A 21,766-nucleotide genomic window follows, 5' to 3' on the forward strand; every position below is an offset into this window, starting at 1 on the left:
GCACGCCAACCCCACCCTTATTTATTGTCCCACCCCCGCTATCACTGCCCTATCTTACCGTATCTCCGCCTCGGCTCACTAACATTATTCGCTTCTAACTTGTTTAGACTAATTTTCAGTGTAAGCTTATTAGTGTTATATTCTAATTTTGTAATTTTTAGTCTCAGATTAAAAAATCTGTAGGTATTGTGAGTTTTTAGTGGAAAACTTTATAAAATTTACCTTTTGAATTATCTTACTATCGATTGGACATTTTCTGTCTAGAAATCACAACGCAATCAGAAAAAGAAACAAAAAGAGATTTTGAGTTACCAACCACCAAAGTTGGCTGGTGTGAGGCTTCGGCCCCGGCAATTACGACGTACCGCATAGCGTTCCGGTACGATGTCGCGTAGAAATCGGAAGGGATGTGGATTTTGGATTTTTATCCTCCTCCTAGTTACGTTTTATGATTTTGAAGTCGGTTGAATTTTTTTTATTAAATTTTTTTAAAAATTCTCTCGAGATATGTTGCTCTGTGTAGACGTGTTAAAACCCCCAATGACAGTCACAACCTATATCTAGGTGAAAAGTCCTTATCAATACAAATTAATCAAGCTCAATCACAAGAAAGCTAAGATTTTTGAAATTTCCCCTCGATTTCTCCAGAATCTCATCATCAGATCCTGACATGACGAAAATGAGACCACCTCAGAAGTACCCTTTCAAACTAAAAAAGAATTATTCAAATCGGTCCAGGCGTCTTCGAACCAGGTAACACACATACAAAATAACAAAAACATACACTCGAATTGAGAACCTCCTCCTTTTTTTGAAGTCGGTAAAAAATAAAAACAATTCATATAAATTACTAGAAAGATAAAATCTATAAATATGGCATAGATAAATGATAGTAGATTGTTACTAAACGATTGTTAAAGTTCAACGGTATTTGGCATTGATATATTCAGCGGTGAAAAGTTAAAGTATAAAGTTATCTGGCCGTAAGCTTTGTTCTGCATGCCATACGTATGACTTGCCCTTTTCACTAAGTCCGCCTTTACATATCACTTTATGTAGCACTAGCTAATGCTCGCGACTTCGTCAGCGTGAATTCTTTAGTATTTCGGTATAAAAAGTATCCTATGATCAATTCCAGATTATAATCTAGATACCTAATTTTCATCATAATATATCTAGTAGTTTTTGAGTGATTGAGTGACTAACATTGATACTTAAAATATTTGCGAATTAATAATATTAATGCTAATGGGATAGTCCACAGCAGTCATGAAAACTAAAGAACTTTTAGGGGGAAGAGCTTTTCCAGGAAAGTTTACTATGGCCATGTTTATTTCTGGCGCCAAGCCTCTTATCAGCCTGTGCTTGATTTACACCGGCAACTACCTGACAACACTACCTAATAATAATAACCTAAGACGTACTTAAGCTAGCTATCTACCAGCATTACATACGCCTAGGCACTTTACGGTAGGTTGATGGACAACATGATGTCACTGTATGGGACATACTCCTTCCATGGCCTGCAAACTGGTACTCAGTTTACAGGCAATGGTTTTTAACATATCATTAGGTAGATCATCTGCTTGTGTCTTCAATTATTACTGTAAATACGTAAGAAAATAATATTATGAATAGCATGTGCAATAACTTCATAACTATTACCGTCATCACCATCATCGTCATCATCATCATCATCATCATCATCGTTATCGTCATTATCATGATTTACATACATAAATTTAGCAATGGTTTTTAATGATATTATAGTGTGCAATGATTTATAATTACCATTCAACATCACAAACATTGTCGTAGGACGTAGAGTAGGAATTTGAGAGCTATCAACTATTACACTATTTGGTTTGTATTGTCTCACAAAGTCGCCTGAGCCGGCCGCTCCCCGCGCGGCGACTCGGCAATACAAACAACCGTTTCTGTTGTTACTTACGAATACGATCGTCCCGGACTATGCTACGTATCGCTAGCAATCATTTCGTTCTGCATAAAAGTTACTGTACACTGGTAGAGTTTGAAAAACTATGTCACTTCACTATGTCATAGTCAGTAGGTGATTTGTATTTACTACGGCTAACATGAAAAAACAGCTATAATTACAACATTTGTTTTCTATTTCATAACAATAGGTATACTTGTCCATGTGAATAAGTAAATTCGTGAATTGCCTGCATGGCTTTGGAATACATAAGCTCTAAATTCAATATGGCTACCACTTAAATTCCATACAAAAGGGTCTAAGTATCCAGAAATTATGAACAATTGTTGCCTGGTGTTCGTCGTTTTCTAATAAAAGGTAGACTTTACATTTTCATTCTTTTTCTGTGTTTACGTTACTACGTAGGCAAGGCAAATTCTCGCTGTTTATCAAGTGAAAACTTCTGTAGCCGTTTTGGGCACTTTTTGATAGGGGAATATCCTATGGGTTCGCGTTACCGAGATACGTCTGACGCACGCACAGTATCATGTGCGTCTTAGACACATTTTGGATGGGTGAAATCTCGTGCGTTCGCGTTTCGCGCTTACAGTAGTATATCTGTGGTCACTAGTCATATAAACTTTAATACAGTTAACAGTTATAGTGTCTGCTAACTTTTTTATTGCAATGAAGTAAGAGTAAGACGCATCTATTAATAAAGTGTCCTTGTCTGTCACGCTGTTTATGTGCAGTGTACAGGCTCACTATAGTATGCGCGTTATCATCTGAGTCGTCCGGTCATAAAAGTCAAAAAAGATAGGAATGTGCAGCGCGCCTACCTGCGCACCCTAATTATCGATAAACGGCTACCTGCGCACGTGCTAATGATGAGTCAATAATGATTTGGACGATTCTGATTGGTCGGTTTCTAATGTAATTGCATTGCGTATTTTTTTTGCTATAAATGTGTTTACTGCAATTAAATAAATACATTCATGTGTTACTCGTTGCGCACTATGGATACTTTATTTTCTAACGTTGATCTGAAGAAATTACATGGCGATATTAGCCCTCAAGCTCGAACACTGATTCACAACGTATTCCTGTTTCTCAATGAATTGAAAAGTGATCCGAATAAAGTGGCTTCTCTAAATTTCAACAAACCACGTGAAATGGCCGCATTTGTTTGTGGTGTGAGCAGAGCGACAGTGGACCGAATCAAGACGGAAGTATCACAATCAGGCAGTACCTGTATACCAAGAACAAATTTTAAGAAACCACAAACCGTCACTAATATTGACGATTTTGATAAAAGTGTGTTGAAGCGAACTGTAGCTTCATTTTATGAGAATGGAGAGTATCCATCCGTGGCGAAAATTTTAGAAAAATTCCGTGAACAATTACCCGATTTTAAATGCGGCAACACTTCAATGAGAATACTACTGAAGGAGGTTGGGTTCCAGTATAAGAAAAATAGCGAAGGACGTAAATATTTAATGGAAAGAACTGATATTGTTTGTGCTAGAATGGACTTTTTAAGGAAATTGGATTTACTTAGAAGAACTAACGATCAGCGACCACGTTTCTATCTAGACGAAACATGGATTAATCAAAACCATGCAAGAAAGAGGATGTGGCTTGGAAGCAACGATGAAGGAGGTTTCAAGAATCAGCCTGTGGGAAAAGGCCAAAGATTAATAGTTTGCCATGCGGGTTCTGCAAGGACTGGCTTCGTTCCAGATGCGAAGCTAATATTTAAAGCGGTGAAATCAAAGGATGCTGATTACCACACAGAAATGGATGGCGAAACATATATGGCATGGTTTTCCGAATTCCTGAATCTACTTGAAGAGCCCTCAGTTATAATTGTCGATAACGCAAGCTATCATTCGATACAGTTGGAAAAGATACCCACAAGAAACACGAGGAAAGCTGAAATTCAAGAATGGTTGACAAAGAAAAAGATTCCATATTCCAGCAACGAAATTATTGAAGAATTAATAAGAAAAGTAAAAGCCAGTAACCCGCAGAAGGTCTACGCTTTAGACCATCTGGCAAATGAACGAGGTCATGAAGTAATAAGGCTCCCTCCATATCACTGTCAATATAACCCAATAGAATTAATTTGGGCACAAGTAAAGGGAGAAGTTGCGAAGAATAATAATACCTTCAAGATAGCAGATGTCGAAAATCACCTCCACCGAGCCATAGAAAATGTCACACGAGAAGACTGGGCCAAATGTGTTAGGCATGCCGAAGAACTTCAAAACAAAGATTTACAAAAAGCTCTAATTAGAGATCACGCGCCGCTTATAATAAATTTGGCAGAAGACGAAGATTCTGATGATGAAGACTCAGATGAAGATTAATTTTATTTAGTTAATAATTATATAATATGAAATATGTATTATATTAAATCAAATATTGTTAATTTTTTTAATTTTGTGAACAAGATACGATAATAAACTTTACTTATCGATAATATGTCTTTCATTGTTACACCCTTCACTAGACGGCTCCATAAGACCCATAAGTGCAAGCGAGATAGATATAGAGAAATGATTTATGGCCCTAAGACTCAGTTGTTAACGCGCGTACTATACACGGCGATGCGTCTCGCAATGTTTGCCCACTAGTTAATGGAATGCCGATGGACCATTGTAGTGCCCGTCGAGACGTTTTCTATTCAGCGCCGATATTAGACCGAGCGCGTTAAACCGTGTATATCCCTTTACAAGTTGTTCGCACTAACTGTTATAGTAAATCAATTAAGTTGTGATTTAATGCCATTGTTAGTTGAAAGTACTGATTCGAGGGAAGTGTTCGATTATTGTTTTAGTTATTTATTAATTTAATTAACTTTGGTGTTATTTCTTCAAAAATTTATTGTAAGAAATCATAATTATCATAAGAAAAATTAAATGTAATGTGAATACAAAGCTTAAGTTATAAGCTTTTATTGTCATGTTTACGCGATTTTTTTTTTTTAGTTTCTATAGAAGGTTTCTTGTATCTTGATATCATATTACAAAAAATACCTATGTTTCTTCATTCTATTGTCTTTTTGACACTTTTTACCCAATATATAATTTTGAAAATCCTTATAACTAAGTCGAAGGTTTTAGAAATAAGGAAAAATATATTACTAACAAAAACTGTTCGTTTAAATGTTAGAGCCTAAATAGATCAATAATATAATTTATAGTAAATATATTGTGTATAGTAAAATTTATTTACTAATTTATATTTAATACTAATTTCAGAATTATTAATATACCGTCATTTTATATCCGTCCTGCAATTACAAAGCTAAGTCTGCGTGTGTAGGTTTCAAAGCGTATTTGTTAATTAAAGCCCTCTAACCACAGTTGTCAAATTTCATAGCTTCATTAGTAACATGTGCAAGGTGCAGGGTGCAGGGGTGACCGGGCTAGGGGTGGCTTTCCGTCTGCTAATGATCACTATAGGATATTATTAGTTTTTTGCTAGATTAAGAAAAGAAACCCCATAATATACAAAAAAAGTATTATTTAATGATTACTTATGTGAAAAAGCTAATTACTATTGACGATTAAAAATAAACATTCCGTTCTCACTTGATAAATGAAATTTAAATTAAAAATTTGAGGTCAAGTAATGTGATTTATTTTACAACTATTGTTATCGCCGTGTTAGAACGACTTGCGGTACGGACGGCTTCAGTGTGCTCGTGGCGTTCGAGCCGTCCACATCTCTTGTTGTGTAATTCTTTGATATCAGTCAAAGGATCCTTTAACCCTACACACATCGTTTACAAGTACGTGACTTCACTCAAGGTCATTCTCTGCCATTCTAGGGTCTTAATTTGGTTACAGATTGATTTGTTAATTAAGTTGTCCTGACAAGTGTTGTGAATCATAACCTTTGTTCGACATTAGTTTTCTTATATTTGTAATCACCTTTAGAGTCCTATAAATACTATTTGGAAAATGACTACTCGTACGTCGTATTATATCAAAGGTTTGCGCGATTATGTCGACTATTTCTGGAATAAAAAATAATATCCTTCGCTGTTTTTAGTGGATATAAAAGAAACAACAATCTGTTGGTGTCTGAGACCTACTAGTACTATTTACTATCTCTGATAACAAACATGAGATAAAAAAAACATACGCGTCGTATTGAGAACCTCCTCCTTTTTTTGAAATCGGTTAAAAATATAATTGAAATGTTTTTCTTTATAATTGAATACCTAATTAATGTTCCTACCCTCATAAAATAATTCCAGAAGGCAGTATTAAGAAATAAGTGTAAACGAAATTGTAGGTAAACGTTGAGGCCTTAATAAACGTTGCAATAAAGAATATTGGCCTCTGTTGTAGTCTATTTAAGCCTTTTGGGGATGTAGCTGGGCGGACTAACAAATTCAATTAGGCGTGTAATGAAAATTGTTCCCTTGCACTATTTTGTGTGGACTAGTAGGTATCCCTGGATACTAAACATAGAGTAGACCGCATTTTCTACTAAATTGTTTTAGTATATTGTTACCGTGTATGCTACTAAAGTTATAAATTAAAACGTAGATGTAGGTAGGTACATGTCTAATTACTGTATCTAATTACTCTATTATCTTTTCTTTCTTCTTCTTAATAACTTAATTCGGTTTCCTTTTAAACTACGGTTAAGCACTCTAAATAATGAAGTTGTAAGATATTTTTCTACTAACAATTAAAAACTTTTTATGATATTTAATTAGGAAATCAAATCAAATTAAATCGAAATTCAATTATTTGAAATTAATTTACAAGCACTTTTGAAACGTGTTATGATTTAATGGTGGTAATTAAAGTAGAAAACTTAAATTTAATGTTACGAGGGTTCCAAATGCGCCTTGGTCCGAGGAGAGCCCACAACAAACTCAGCTTCTTACAATATTTATTGATATTGTTCAATGATATTAACTTCATGTAAGATTTCAACTGAATTGGTTCTAGTTTGGCTGTGTTACAAGATGAACAAAATGGATTAGGTATAAATGTTCTAGTTTAACACACTGTTAACTAAAAATTAGAATGGGTTTGACTCTGACGCAGTATTTAACTACTCTAAGAATATAGTTATGAAATGCTGAAAGCTAATGCTTTAGTACTACGTATTACTATAATCAATACTAATATTATAAAGCTGAAGAGTTTATTTGCGCTAATCTCAGGAACTACTGGTCCGTTTTGAAAAATTATTTCAGTGTTAGATAGCCCATTTATCGAGGAAGGCTATAGGCTATATTTTATCCCCGTATTAATACGGGAACGGGAACCACGCGGGTGAAACCGCGCGGCGTCAGCTAGTGTAGATATAAAAGGACGAAAGATGTGTAAGAATAGTTTCGGATTGAAACACAAATTGGTTATACATTATAATGACAGTTTCATACAGAGCGCCGCGAACAAAGGTCCCCACACAATTGGCAATAGTTCGCGAACAGCTGCTCGTATACAGGGTGTTCTAACAATGATATTGTAACTTTAATATTTATTGCACTTGATGAACTCTGCGGAAGTTGCTGCAAGTAGTATAAACCTTGCCGAGACTAAGTAGGCACTTTGTGAGGTTTTGTTAACATTCATTTTGTACAGCTTTTGAGGTCACTCTGTTAAGGGCCCGCCTAAATTATTTATGTATGATAATGTTGTCAATTGAAATCTAAGATGTGTATTATCGTTATTTTACCCGAAATCTATACTTAACTATAAGTTACTGGCGGACGCCCGAGACTTCGGCCGCGTGGAATTCAGTTTTTCACAAATCCCGCGGGAACCATGGATTTTCCGGGATGAAAAGTAAATGTGTTAATCTAGAGTAAAATCTATTTCCATTCCAAATTTCGTAGCCGCAAAGTAAAGAAGGAACAAACATACACACAAACTTTCGCCTTTATAATATAAATGTGATAGTCTATAGAGGTACAGTTTCTGGTACTGTATAGGGTAATCTCTGGATTTTTTTAACCGATCTTGAAAACACTTTTACCACTAGAAAGCCACTCTATTTGTGAGTATCTTAAGTTATATTTGAATCCCCTTATTCTCACGGGAACGGGAACTACGCAGGTGAAACCGCGGGGCGTCGGCTAGTATTTTATACAACCTTCTTAATCAGTGTAAAACCTATTTTATACAACCGTTTTAATTAATGTAAAACCAACGACCCTTAATTATATTTATAAATAACGCTACTTAAAAATAGGTAACGTATACATCGAGGAATGGCGTGCCTTTAAAACAATGTACGGCTTAATTAACGTATAGTGCATAATTAAGTCCTTCACGTAAATGCTTTAGTTAATATGTTTAACCGTCGGTATTGCTTTAGGACCTAAACTCTCCTATGAGAATAAACAATCGCCGAAGGCGCTGGCCGGCGCTCAGCGCAAATGAATTAGTGGTCTTTGGCCGGCGAGTCTCGCTTTGCCTCAACCGTTTGGACGTTTAGATTTCTCTGACATGGATCAAATGAATAATATACTGAAACTACTTTTTAATTTTTAAGAAATTAAAATATCACGAGTCTCGAACGGTGAAGGAAAACATCGTGAGGAAACCTGCATACCAGAGAATTTTCTTAATTCTTTGCTTAAGTGAAGTCCGCCAATCCGCATTGGGCCAGCGTGGTGGACTATTGGCCTAACCCCATTCACTCTGAGAAGAGACTCGAGCTCTGCAGTGAGCCGAATATGAGTTGAAACCGACTTTTTATCAATTGAAAATGAAGGTTTTGATCGATAAATTGTTATTGATAAATTTAAAGCCTCAATAGTTCAACGGATTTTTATTCATGATGGATGTCAATCAACAGCCTGTATTCGTCCACTGCTAGACATAGGCCTTTCCGAGAGCGCGCCGCCACACACGATCCTCCGCCTTCCTCATCCAGCCACTTCCCTTCTTGATGTCGTCGGACTATCTAGCTGGGGGGCGTCCTACACTGCGTTTGCTGGTAAGCGGTCTCCACTCCAGAAAACGTCTGCCCCAGCGGCTATCTGTTCTACGACAGATATGGCCCGCCCACTGCCACTTCAGTTTGCTAATCCTTTGGGCTACATCGACGATGTAGATACATACTAATTGTTTGATTAAAGTAACTCTCAATATAAATACATTAGAATCTCCTAGGAAAAGAAACAATTACCAACGTCACTAGACGGACTACTTTAATTAGTAAAGTTATAGCCTTGTTTGTCCCCAAATGTTAAGATGAGTCTACACTGAGATATTTTACATAGAACAAAAACCATGAATAATTGTAGCTGTCGATATTGGCCACGCTTTATTAGCTATAAACTATAGTCTAAAAGCAAACAGCAGTGGACGCCGTACTACGCAAATTAATTAGTGAAGTTATGGCCCCCGGCCATATTTGGCGCTGATCTTTCGACGCGTTTATTCTGACATATTTAACATGATATAAAAACAAAGAAATAGCTGTTGATATTGTCTCATATTTAACAAATTAATGATAATTTTATATTATAGCATAGCGAACAAATGCTAAAAGCACTGGTCGCCGTTCTACGCAAATAAGTTAGTGGAGTTATGTGTATAGCCCCCATCTAAAGGTCATATTTGTCTGCTGATCTTTTTTCATAGATGTTTCATACTTTATATGCTAAACTATATTCTAAAAGCAAACCATTTCCAACATCACTGGACGTACTACGCAAATTAATTAGTGAAGTTACGGCTTCTGGCCATATTTGGCCGCTGATCTTTCGGCGAGTTTACACTGACATATTTAATTGCTGTTGATATTGTCTCACGTTTAACAAATTAATAATAATTTTAGATTATAGCACAGCGAACAAATGCTGAAAGCACTGGTCGCCGTTCTACTAAAATTAATTAGTGGAGTTATGGGTATAGCCCCGGTCATATTTGTCGTAACACAGACATATTTAACGTAATACAAAAACAAATATATGTAATTGTCGATATAGTGTCATACTTTATGTGCTAAACTATATTCTAAAAGCAAACAATTGGCAACATCACTGGACGTACTACGCAAATTAATTAGTGGAGCTATGGCCCCCGGTCATACTTGTCCCCAAATCTTAAGATGGGTTTTCACTGCGATCATTAATTAAAACTAATATTACGTTTAACCGTTAGTGTTGTATGAGGGCTAAACTTTCATGTATGAGTAACAGAACGCCGCGGGCATTGGACGGTCGGACTCTGTGTGTTGGGTTGATGAGAATAATTATGTTTTATTAATTGGAAACTCGTTACCATTTGGTATAATATTTAACTATAGATTAAAGAACAGGTTAAAATTTTTTTGCGGGCTTTGATTAGAAAATTCAAAATTGTGCGGTTTACTAAAACTTACCCTATTTGTTTTACTATGACATTGTTCTATTCTTACGTATTAAATATACATGTATACATGTATAGTTTTTTTAAACGTCATACAAGTAAATAAATTAATAAATACTAAATAGGTACTACAGATCTGGTTTTCTTAGCTCATTTTCAATGTATGAGTAAAAGGTACATGGTCTTTATTTTGTTTTTACGGTGAAGGTAAAATTTTTTTTTTCTTATAACATTACTAAATAACTAAAGTCGCAAAACTAAAATGAATGCTTGAGGGTTCTAAACAGTCAGACAATAAACTCAATAAGGTTTTTTACTCATCAGCATCTCACAATATTTAGAAATTTTTACATCGTTTAAGAATGCGGTTTAAGTTAGTTGAACAATAGTGTACACTCAGCTTATTCGGCGTGGACTGTAACCCCTCGTCCCTGCGCGTTGCGATTAAAATATAATTAGGCGGACGGCAATTATTTCGCCATCGAGCCAGGTGCCAGCGTGCCTGGCAAATTAAATAACGTATAGGGTTTCCAATATGTATCACACGAGGGGCACCTATTGCTGCGTAGATATTTAATAGTAGCGCCCTTTCGAAAGCCCTTGCCAGGGAAGAACTACCGCCACTACTTCTACCGAATAAAATTACCATGGGAGTCTAGCAGCATTCCGGTCTGAAGAGATGCCGGGGAATTTATAGGTAGATACATAAGGGTGAAAGGCTATGTTTTTTTTTTGTACCCTGACAATATGTAATCTAAATTTAATCATGATACTTTAAGTAGTCGATTAAGCTTAATAGGTGTACGTAAGAGGAATTTCTCAGACGAATTAAAGTCACTGACATAGCTCAGCGACTCGCGAAGCTGAAGTGGCAATGGGCTGGCCATATAGTTCGAGGAGGAGGTGTTGGAATGGTGACCCCGCACCGGAATGCGCAGTGTTAGTCGACCCCCCGCTAGGTGGACCGAGGAAATCAAGCGGATTGCAAGGAGTCGTTGGATGGGGGTCCATGCAAGAGGCCTATGTTCAGCAGTGGACGTCTGATAATGATGACGAATGATGAAGAGGAATTTATGTAAAAAAGTAGTATCTACTTACGAGGATAAGCATTTACAGGGCAAAAACGTATCTACCACGTAAACCTGACGACACGAGGACTGGCGTATTTCATCTTTAGGGTCATGTTTGAGTGTTCAACGTTTTCTCTCTCACGGCTCAACATGCTCTCACGACGCGGGAACTCAAAAACTCAATATTTCACACCTCGATCCAGAACTCAAACCAAGAACTTCATGCTACGAAGCCACAGACTAACCACGGTCCCAATAAGGCAATCTCGTTTACTATTGACACACAATCTTAACTATTACAATTGCTCCGGATTAAAATAGTACCGGTATAATCGTGATTGATGTGCAAGAAGGCGGTCGCCATAGCGGGTACGTGTTACGATATTAAAATAATAATTAATTAATCAGCAAGACACCACGTAATAAATCACAAGTACTTTTCGGTAATGAATTCAAACGGGCCGCGATAATTGCGTACCTAATTACGAGCGGACGGCTAGTGATGTGACCAAATAATCGGAAAATCGAATATAACAAAAAAAATTTATTAAATCTATTTATCAAAACAATAAAAGTCGTATCTGTGTTTATACGTGTAAATATAAATTTAAATATTATATATTTGAAGACTACGTACAGGTAAATAAGTACATAATATATGACGTTTTAATTAATACGATTCTTGACTGCGACAAATAAATAGTATAACTTATGATAGAGCAAATGATAATTTATGGTTGGGATTTAAAATCGGATCGAAGTTCAGAAGAAAAAACGCACAAGCCTGAGCGAATAACATTTTTTTTTGTCAAAAATGCATTACATGAAAAAGTAACTTACTATATGTTTGTAATTTAACAATCTGTAAGTACTTTTAACGTCGCGAGTCGTTTGAAAATCTGTTGATGCTAATAAGTTTTGTCTATTAATTATTTAAATTTTTTTTTGGTTGTGAAACTTCTTAATCCACTGGTTGTGTAACTTCTAAATCCAAAGATAACAAGTGGCAAAGCTTCAGAGAGAACCTCTTAAGAATACCTGTGTATTCAGAAGTTAAGTAAATTAAATTAATCGATTAAAATAGACACTCGATTTTCGAGCCAGTCACATCCCTAGGGACGGAATCTAATTTATCACTGTCGGATTATGAATTAGGAATGGTGGTAATTAAACATGCATAATATTTGTTAGGCGATGTATTGTCGTGGCGACGGGCCACGACTGCCGACACTGTTTACTGTGAAGTACGAACTATATTGATCTAAAAAAACATAAAAAATATAAGAAAAACATCGGTTAAGATTAAACCTAGACTGGAGCATATCTCAGTTCTCATTTTTCAGTTTAGAGTATCTAGCGAAGGGTTGCCACAAATCTAAGTTTCTGGTGACTGGAGACATCTGTAATGAATTTACCAGTAGGCTATATATATAGGCTGGAACTTAGGGCGGCAGATTTTAGAGGGCGGTAAATTTGGTCCAAAAATCTTTATCTTCTATAGAAATGAAAAAAATCTATACTAATATTATATGTAAAGCTGAAGAGTTTGTTTGGTTGAACGTGCTAATCTCAGGCACAACTGGTCCAATTTGAAGAATTCTTTCAGTGTTAGATAGCCTATTTATCGAGGAATTTTATAGGCTATATGTTGTCCCCATATTCCTTCGGGAACTGGAACCACGCGGATGAAACCGCGCGGCGTCAGCTAGTGTAACGATAATTTTAATATTTTGGTCCTGTACGTCCTGTACGCCCTGTACAGTCCTACTTCGTACTACAATTTCATCGATACCTATCGAATCTCAGAGTTCAGCAGGGGCTGCAAAAATTCAATAACCTACAAATTTGTAAGTCCGCCACTGGGTGACATGATTAAAAAGAAGAAAATGTAAAAATATAAAATACGTTTATTATAAAATGTAGAAGGTGTAGCCATTGCAGGCTCTCGGTGTATATTGGAAGTCGCTCGCGCGTGCAGTCGCTATTCCCCGCGGTGCCACCTCTGTTTACCAGGGAAATGTCCGATTGATTGTTTTACAAAAGAGAAAACTGCTAAACTATTTCAGTTGTTGTGGGTATACCCTTTTAAAGCGATGACAAGTTCGCGTTTTAGCAACTCATGGGAAGTCACGGTTTAGTCTATGAATTTATATAAATGATTTTGACATTATAATAAAACACACTAGTGTATGTCGAAACAAAAAGCTTTGACCAAAATCTTAAGGATATCTTGAGATTTTTCAGTCATAGGGCGGATATAGCCTTCTGCTGAACTTCCAGGTATTCTTCGGAGGTTCTCTCAGAAGCTTTGCCACCTATCTGTGCAAAAAAAAAAGAAGTTTCGCAACCAGTGAACCGGTTTTTTTATATATTTATATGATTAAGAAAAATGTAAATAAATAATATACAAAACTTATTAGCATCAACAGATTTTCTACCGACTCGCGACGTTTTATAAAAGTACTTACAGATTGTTAAATTACGAACATTTTGTATTTTAAACACGACCATTAATAATATAATTGTTAAAAACAAGCGAGGTATAAGCAAAGTAATAAAGAATATTGGACTCTGTTTTACTTAGCGAGATCTGTTTAGGCCGGGGAGGTTTGCCGGTCGACTAACAAATTCAATTATGCGTGTAATGAAAATTGTTCTCTACACTATTTTCTGTACGTGCAATGCATAACTAAATTTAGGGAGCATTTACACTGGGCGATAAATCAACAGGCAACTATAATTCAAATTCAATATATTTTAACTACAACAACAGGTTATTTTGGAAAAATGTTTCAAACAAATAGTAAGTATCTACTAAGTCCGTTTGAAGGGACTCTACTATCAGTAAGAAAAAAAAGTACCTATAAGAAGAGAATCTACAGACAAAAGGCAGCATACAATAGCTTATTCAAATGATCATGTAATTTAATTTGATGATTACGAGTTTATGATTTCCTACGTTTTTATTTACTATAGGTAGGTACTTTCTGTAAGTATGTAATGTGAAAAACTTTGCAAATGTCGAAGAAAACGCATGTGACGGCGTATTACGGCAATTGTTTTTACATCAAGTGTAAATGCTTCCTAAGTTTAACGGAATGTATATGTTGCTAGCGATTTGATTAATTGGCCATTATTCATAATGACCCGGCAATGTAAATGGTATTAACAAGGTTAATTATAATTAGACTATTATAATTAGAGGTGAAAAACGGTTGCGTGTATATAAATACCTACGTATTGCGATAAGTAATTCGTATAAACGTAAGTTAGGACTCGCTCAATCCAAAAACCCAATTGCTCCCAACATCCAACGTCCCCCAAAGAGACGGGTTCTTCGAATAAGAGGTTTCGTCTATAGTGCAGTCTAAGTGATTTTAATAGAGATCCAACGTCAATAGGGATGATGAAAGTTTTTTAAATTATATTTGCGGTAATGTCACGGATTCCTGAAAAACGCCCCATACAAAATGGCACGAATTAATGACGTCGTTAATCATAATGATCGTTAGATTTGTATGGGCATTCAAACAATATTACAAATATCTTTGTTATTTGTGCTTTTATGTTTATAGTTCAAATATTGAAAAATGACACGTTTAATATAAAGAAGCTAAAATGTATGAATTTTCATCTAATTACGATAAAGGATTTTTAATAGATTTTGAAATTTTATAATCTTATTTATTTCAAAAACATTGCTGGACTATTTTCGTACCCGCTCCTAATAGTCTTTCCAACAAATTGAAGGGGGTGGGAATAATGGTCACAACACACTAATATTATAAAGGCGAAAGTTTGTGTGTAGGTGTGTATCTTTGTTTCTCCTTTACGCTGCGGCTTCTGAAGTGATTCTAAAGGGAAAAATTCATGGTTCCCGTGGTTGTGAAAAGCTGAATTTTTTTTTGGAGTCGCGAACGTCCGCTAGCTTAAAAGTTATAACAAATATGTATTCTTTAAAAAACACAGTTATCAAAAGTTGCCTAAAGAAACCTGTACCTCATAAAGGAGATGATTTAACTCTACAATCATAATCAGATGTAAAAGATAACAGACAAAATGCTACTTAATATGCTCTCCGAGGCACAATTATAATATGTGCTCAGATCAATAAACAAACAGAAACAGGGTACAACAAACGCACTGAATCACAAGTTAATTGATTTACTATAACAGTTTGTATGAACAACTCGGGACGGGTATACGGTACGGCTTAACGCTTAATTTAATATCGACGCTGAATAGAAAACGTCTCAACGCGTACAATGGTCCATCGGCATTCCATTAACTAGTGGGCAAACATTGCGAGACGCATCCTCGCCCTAAAGAAACCTGTACACTGAACGTAAACAATACTACGAGTACGATATCATATGAGCAGATACGATTTGATTTTGAGAATTAAATTGAAACAGGCATTACGTAACTAAGCTTTCGGTATAACGGTTTTTTGGTATTGATACTTTATAAGATTTTTTTTTTATATTTCAAAGATTAGTTTATAAATAGTATTATTTATAAATAGTAAAATTATATATTTTATAAATAGTATTATTTAGTCCAATTTAAGTTGGTTTATCCCCTCTCATTCTGAGAGGAGACTCGAGCGCAGCAGTGAGCGGAATATGGGTTGATGACGACGAAGTTGGTTTATAATTTTATAACTGTTTTAGTCTTAATTTTAAGCTTTTTCCTGAATTTTGATTTCATGGGGTATTTGTAATGATAAAGCAGTTATTTCACCCCTAACAGAATTAAAAAGACCGGAAAATCATATTTAAGATATCGTTTATGTTGTTAAAATTTTTTTTCGGTAGGTGTGACCGCGGACATCTTTTATTTAGAAATTGTGGTTTGCTTATTATTTATTCTACACGTTTTCTGTAAAACATGTAAATTATTTACAATTTCTAATGGACTTTTAAGTCGTTTACATCATCTATATAGCTATTTTCTTTGCTAAAATATGATTCTATATTCTTTGCTACGCCATTTATTTTAACTAACTATATTATTTTTTCTTCGAAATAATACAAAAACAAGCTAAGCTTGGTTGTCCTTGTGCAGAGATTATTCTCAAAACTTTTATAAAAGTATTAATAAATATTAACATTTTTGAATGTGTAATGTACAGGGTCTCCTAGTCAACACAGGATAGCTAGCGATACCCGCTCCGGGACAGTCGCACTCGGTTGTAACAACACTAACGACTGTTTATATTGCACGCTCCTCCTGCGGGCCTATTTCGCGACACAATGCTACACAGCCTAAATAATTTACTTATAAATCAAACTTGAGGTATCCATGAATACTATAAGCTTCCGTTACGCTATGTCTATATAACGTAGGTTATTTATATCATTTCAATTGCCATAATTTGGCAATTGAAATGAATACAGGACAAATCGAAAATTACTAAATTTGTGTAATTTATGATTAATGATTATTTAAATGCTGACCACTCGTTGATTTAATGGTTAGCTTCTGTGGCTTCGGCTCACGAAGTTCTGGGTTCGAATCCTGAGTAGGGTCATATTCCTATACTGAGTTTTTCTTTCTTCTAAGAAATTTTCAGTTAAAAATCTCAGATAGCACGGCTTAGTCTATATCACATAACACTAATATTATAAAGGCGAAAGTTTGTGTGTAAGTGTGTCAGTATGTCTGTTCCTCCTTTACGCTACGACTACTGAAGCGATTTGGCTGATATTTTCAATGGAAATAGATTTTACTCTGGATTAACACATAGGCTTTTTATCCCGAAAAAATCCATGGTTCCCGCGGGATTTGTCAAAAACTGAATTCCACGCGAACGAAGTCGCGGGTGTTCGCTAGTAATGATATATTTTACACTCCAATACTTAAAATAATAGAACACATTGACCGAGACTTAGAAACGGCAGCTTGCACCGTGTAATCAATTTCACAGGCGACGTGTGAAAAATGGCCCCCAATAGCCTGCACCGGCCATGATATATAGCTGCTAAATACCGTATTTATAATTTTCTCAAGCTGTATTAGCAACCAGCTAGACTACGACTGGCACGCAACTATACTCGTATTTACAAACTATACCGTAACCGTACTTTTTATAAAAGAATTTTACAAAAACCCATAGATTTAGCTAAAATAACGACTTCTTTCATCATAATAGAAAAGCTCCATAAAAAGTAGGTATATAGAAAAGCACCAATATCATCGTTTTGGCAATTTTCTCTAAAACTACTGATCCGATTTCGACGAGGTTTTTATTATTTAAAAGTTTTTTTTACATGGAATATTTGTTTTTTCGTTGATAAAAAAAATATTATTACAGTAAAAAAATGTGTACCTATTGTTACAACGTTAAAAAATATATGATTTGTCAAATAAGCTAACTTTAAAGCAGGTTTGCTTTAAAGTTAGCTAGTTAGTTAGTTAGTGGTTATATATTGTTAATAGGTTTATCAACCTGCATTGATAATAATGTAGTTGGTAGCGATGTTTTTAAACAAAATCTTTGGCTAGTATAAAGGGGATGAAAGTTTGTATGTTAATCTTTAACGCGGTCAGTCGCGGGCGTTACTTTATATAAATTAGCTTCGTGGGAAACAAGCATCGATATAGAACTAGTCAGCTCGCAGCTTTTGTACGACTGTTAGTATTAATGACTACGCCTACACTAAGTTACTATGGAACGCCGTTTGTTATAGGCTTGACGTTAATTATATCTATAAAAAACTGCCTCGTTGCCTGGCTGGGTAGAATTGCTTAACTACCATAATATGCTATTATATAACCATATTATGCTAATGTATAAATAATAATCTTTACATAGTATAAAGCCTCCGTGGCGCAGTGGTATGCGCGGTGGATTTACAAGACGGAGGTCCTGGGTTCGATCCCCGGCTGGGCAGATTGAGATTTTCTTAATTTTTCCAGGTCTGGCTGGTGGGAGGCTTAAGCCGTGGCTAGTTACCACCCTACCGGCAAAGGCGTACCGCCAAGCGATTTAGCGTTTCGCTACGATGCCGTGTAGAAACCGAAAGGGGTGTGGATTTTCATCCTCCTCCTAACTAGTTAGCCCGCTTCCATCTTAGACTGCATCATCACTTACCAACAGGTGAGATTGTAGTCAAGGGCTAACTTGTAAAGAATAAAAAAAAATTGATATTTCAAAGTACGCGACAGATTTTAATGCGGTTTTCAACATTAGATAGATTGCTTCAAAATGTATTTATATTTAAATATTTTTTATATCTATGACCTAACTGACTTTAGTTATCTTAGCTTGCCTCGAACAGAGAGTTTATGTAGAATAGTTTAAGTCTAGAATAACTTATCGGTTTTTATCCTATCAAAAAAGGCAATTTATTTGTACACAAATACAACATAGTGGAACGGGTGTTTATTGAAATTTTCATTAGATATCCCTTGCCCTTGCCCCATGGCCGACTTAAGTAAGAAAGAAGAAAGAAAGAAATACATTTATTACTACATTATGCCACACATCACAATTCTTTAAGAAATAATACGCTGCGATATGATGATGACCTAAAAAAAGATCCCAGCTCAGCATATTGCTATATGCTCCCCATAAACAAAGAACATACAGCGCTGATTAGCTAGGACCCAGTTCCAAGTGCCACCACGAAAACGGGCAAGTACATATTATTCTTTTCATCCCATCAACCTTTTGGTTATAAGTTTAATGGTTAAACCGTTGTTTGACACCGAACCGAAGACCGCTCATATTTTTAATTCTACCACTAAACCAACTATTGGTTCGTGCTATTACGTGATAAAACAAAACTTTATTCTGCAGATAAAAAATTAAGCGCAACTCGCATAAAAAAATACGAAACGATCATAATTTTCGTTGATTTAGTCGAGCTCTATTGTGTACTATGTAAGAAAGTTTTCTTAAGAAATCGTCGTCGGGGGTGTGTGGCGGCTTCCTCTGTAGTAAACTACTTGCTGTTGCGCCCACCGAACGTTACGCCAGGGTTGCCTAACCAGTGGCGTGCATAAGGTTGTCGATCAGGGTATGCTCTAATAATAAAATTAAGCAAACTGGAAATAATTGTATTAAAAAAGCACTAAGAAGACAATTCTTAGGGTATGCAGTACTTTAATGCATGATGAAGTGCACGCCACTGTAACTAACCCAGCTAACTGACTAACAGAGCCAGAGAACCTCACAAGGTTCAGACCTTCCACACTTTAGTTGGAACTTTGTTAGCTTATACTCCTATGTTATTATTTATGACGTGATAGCCCAATTGAAATGACCTCTGCCTTGGATTCGGAGCGTATAGGTTCGAATACGGTCCGGGACAATGCACCTCTAACTTCTAAGTCATGTGCATTTTAAGAAATTAAATATTACTTGTCTCATACGATGAAGAAAAAACATCGTGAGGAAACCTGCATACCTGAGAATTTTCTAAATTCTTAATGTGTGTGATGTCTGCCAATCCGCGTTGGGCTAGCGTGGTGGACTAAGGCCTAACCCCTCTCATTCTGAAAGCAGCCAAATATGTGTTAGTAAGTATTGTAGGCAATTATAGCTTGACTAGTGGTGTCTTTGGGAGATAGCAGTTGTCAAAGGTCCTCAATAGTCCAAATATAATATATTTTTATGTATTCTACAGTGTCTAATGAATACCCCCAGTCGTCAAACACTTAACTTCTTAGCAACTTCTTCGTCAGAGAAAGCTAATTATAATAATTATAATTAAAACAACCCCGTTATTTGGAGATTGTCTAAAGCTAGACTATTTGACTAAAGGTGTTTAGTCAAATAGTTATGACCTTTATATCTATACTTATTATTATAAAGTTTGTGGTGTTGTAGGAGGTAATCTCTGGATCTACTGAAATAATTTTTAAAAATCTTTTGCCACCAGTACGCCACGTTATTTGTGAGTGTCATAGGCTATATTTTATTCCCGTATTCTCTCAGGAACGGGAGCTACGCTGGTAAGATCGCGGGACGTCGGCTAGTATTGTTTAATACAGTTATCAACAAACAAAATATTTTTACATTTTAAGGACAAATTAAAACCATGCGTGTCCTGGGAAAACATCACACATGGCAACCCTTATATTAGCCTGAAAGCCTCCTGGAGGGGAGAGTGCGCATTGGCCATTAGCGTGATTAGAGTACCCGGCGCCACTCGCGAATTCTTTAGGCCTCTCATCTCATAATATTTCATTATTTATGTAAGCTCTGTTTTACTCCAATCTACTCTTCTCTCTCGGTGATTACATTCGCTGCGTAAGTATCGCCTTTTGACGTACCAAATGGCTACAGACTACGCAAATAAATTATTTATTTCTTCAAAATATATACGTGAACTTCAAACATTAATAAAGCCACGTAGTGTAATTTTGTATATTCAGCAGATTTTGCGTACAATGTTTTTCACAGATATATCGTTCTTATTAGATAAATACTCGTATAATACCTACTTAACTTTGTCTGTGGGACGACAAATATGATATATTTTTTTTTTAATTTGATGTATTTGTATAGCAATATTGAAAATATTTGCGGAATTTGAATTTAGAATACGGTGTAAATGCAAATAAGTTCATCAAATCAGAGACATGGCGCATACTTTGACTCATTCAATGCGGTCAACGCTTCACTCGAATGCATTGTTCGTGTTCAACATAACATTATGTTATTTGTCCATGTTACTACACAACATATAACACAAAAACACATGTTCACAAAAAGTATCTGTGTATTCTGTGTATTATGAGTTTTGTAGAAATGTCTTTTTAACTCTAATAAGCTTTAAATTGGAATGAAATGCAGCGTTCAAGTCTGTGGAATGCGTTCATTTTTTTATTGAGTTCCGAATGGAGCGAGATTTGAAGACATAGGACACATCCTGTACGGTGTAATACCTTTGCCTTTTTCTCATGTGAAAGGAAACTAAAATTAAAAAGCAAGAATTTTAAAAACAATTGCCGATTTTTTTAAAGAAATTCATTGTGAATTTGTGACCGTAATTTACATGTTTCGCAACATTAATTGACATCTAGTGAGAATGGTGACCCTAATTTGGAGATGGATCAAAAAAGACTTACAAATGAAACACCTACTTACGAAAAATTTAATAAGTGGAGAAAAGAACAACAATATTGTTGGATGGATTGGATGGTGTTTTTTAAACAATTGTATCCCATGTTTACCCCTCATACTCATTATTACTTCACAGTAGTCGGAAATTAAGTTACAGCTTAAAAGCATCTCCCCTAACATCCAAGGTTGTAGCATTTTGTAATTAATAAAATAAAACATTGAATACTGTACCGAGTTCGTTATTTTCTCACAATCGTAGTGAAAATAATTGTGTAACACGCGGGGCTAAACCCATTATAAACTCGGTTTCTATTTAGGAGGCCCTCGCCTT

At 35.7% G+C, this 21,766-nt stretch overlaps 1 protein-coding gene across 2 annotated transcripts in view; it reads left to right on the top strand.

Moving 5' to 3' along the window:
- The window catches only part of LOC112058289 (LIM domain transcription factor LMO4), a 269,856-nt gene that overhangs the window by 242,131 nt on the left and 5,959 nt on the right, over positions 1-21,766 (top strand). The gene's annotated exons all lie outside the window — the stretch shown is intronic.

Source organism: Bicyclus anynana, chromosome 3 (assembly GCF_947172395.1).
Source record: "Bicyclus anynana chromosome 3, ilBicAnyn1.1, whole genome shotgun sequence".
In the NCBI taxonomy this organism is placed as follows: domain Eukaryota; kingdom Metazoa; phylum Arthropoda; class Insecta; order Lepidoptera; family Nymphalidae; genus Bicyclus; species Bicyclus anynana.